We start from the raw sequence: 2,387 nt of genomic DNA, 5'->3' as shown, positions 1-2,387 counted from the left end.
ATACATATACATACATACACATACACACACACATATATATATATATATATATATATATATATCTGGAGTTAAAGGATATTTTAATGATACTTTGACATATATTATCGCTTTCTAATCTTCATAAAATGATATTATAGCATGTCTGACTCTATTATATCATTTATCAAATATATTATTTGATATTATTTTGTCTTTATATTTATTCTAAGCATGGAATCTAATTGCACGATTTTTGTGTTGTTCATATGTATATGTGTGAAATATTTATTGCTTTTACTCGGAATAATTTAAGGTATATCTTTTAAAGAAAATGTCAGCAGAATTTCTATTTAAATTAAGACGTGATGAGGGAACGGATACGAACTGCGAATACAGAATTACAAGAGCGTACGTCAACATGTGTGGCTATCTCTGTCTCTCTGTGTCTTTGTCTCTATCTGTTTTTGTCTCTCTCTCCTCTATCTCTCTCTATCTCTCTCTATCTATCTATCTATATATATATATATATATATATATATATATATATATATATATATATACACACGCACACACACACATATATATGGATTGGTGTTTATTTTCTCTGTGCGCCTGTGTGGCTTATGTATGTGTATATGCGTATGTGTGTGAGTGCCAGCGCAAATTATGTGTGTGTATGATTTAATGTACTGTTATTTCTCAAAGTTAGACTTTTGAGAGTGCTAATTTGGGATTAAAATTCTATCACACATTTCGTTCAGTTACACACGCATACACACTCTCTCACACACGGACACACACTCACGCACACTCTCACACAAATATATAGAATGTATGTCTACATATATTTATATGTGCGCGAGTGTGCGCGTACGCATGCGTGTGTGTGTATTTGTGTGCGCGCTTGTGTGAATATTTGCCGCGATGCTAAATATTATCCGTAGAAATATCGTTATATGTTAGAAATAATTATCCCATATGTGCTTCTGGATGTGTATATGTATGGATATTTGTATGAATGTATATGTGCATGTATATATGTACGTACGTATGCATTTATGTATGTTTGTAAACGTGTATGTGTGTATATATATATATATATATATATATATCGTTTTCAAAATGTTTCTCAGCAGTGATTTTTCTTCCACCTGCGCATCGCTAAGGCGCTACTTCGGTGATCGGATTATTTCAAAGGGACTTTGGTCAATAAGATCACCTGATTTAACACACCCAGAATTTTTTCGGTGGGGAGCAAGTGAAGGATCAGCGAACAAGAAATCGCCCGAAAACATTAAATGGAGAGACTTCTTGAACACCCTTTGTGTATATATATATATATATAATATATATACAGGGTGTCCACAAGGCCTGGGTAGATGGAGTAAATAAAATCATAACATAAACAATTAAAGGCATTTCCAAGTAACTCACAAACTTCGTATTATATACATTTCACAGAATGTGCATTTGGCATTTGAAATTTAAATAGAAGTGACTTAAGAGAGTTTGACGTGGGTTCGTAATAAGAGCTTTTATAAGGTCAAGGATTGATAAGAAAGGGCAAGTGAAATGCAATGGAATTTGTGAATATGGAATAAAGTCTTTGGCTGGGCTAAATCCAAAGATTGGTCAAAGAGCTATCGAGATATATATGTGTGGGACGAAATGTGGTTGGAATTTGAAAATGTTAATGTGGATATGTACCCTTGCAGCGGTTCGGAAATTTTATTCCTTGATAAATGTTACATCTAAACTACGATCTACTACCAAAATATAATGAACTATTTAAAAGAAATGGTGAAAGACATATTTGTTAAGTGTGACAAAACTAAACAATAATTATGGCCTTAAATTAATGATGTTTCCTAACTAACCGATGCCCAACACACACATACATAGAAACTCAGGATTAAAGTTTGTCTTTCGACTCTTGTTTCCCGCCGCTGCGATTATGCGGTCAAACATCGGCGCGAAATTTGCGTCGCGAGACAGACATTCAGCTGCAGTTTTCGTTTAAAATATCATATCCCTTCAAATGATGTATTCTTTTATTCTTTTATTCTTTTGGCTGTTTCAGTCATTTGACTGCGGCCATGCTAGAGCACCACCGTAAGTCGAATAAATCGACCCCAGGACTTATTCTTTGTAAGACTAGTACTTATTCTATCGGTCTCTTTTGCACACACACTCACACACACACACACACATACTTACATATATATATTTATATATATATACGACGGGCGTCCTTCACTCCTATTTTTCACTCGTTGTTGATCTCTTGTTGTTATTCTGTATTGTTTGGCATTTTGTTGTCGTGTACTTATCTCGTGTGTTTACGTGCTTTTCGCTCGTTGGTGATGTCCTGCATCTAATGTGTATTTTATATATATATATATATATAT

This window comes from Octopus bimaculoides, chromosome 19, assembly GCF_001194135.2.
Source record: "Octopus bimaculoides isolate UCB-OBI-ISO-001 chromosome 19, ASM119413v2, whole genome shotgun sequence".
NCBI lineage: Eukaryota > Metazoa > Mollusca > Cephalopoda > Octopoda > Octopodidae > Octopus > Octopus bimaculoides.
Note: the sequence above shows the minus strand (reverse complement) of the source record.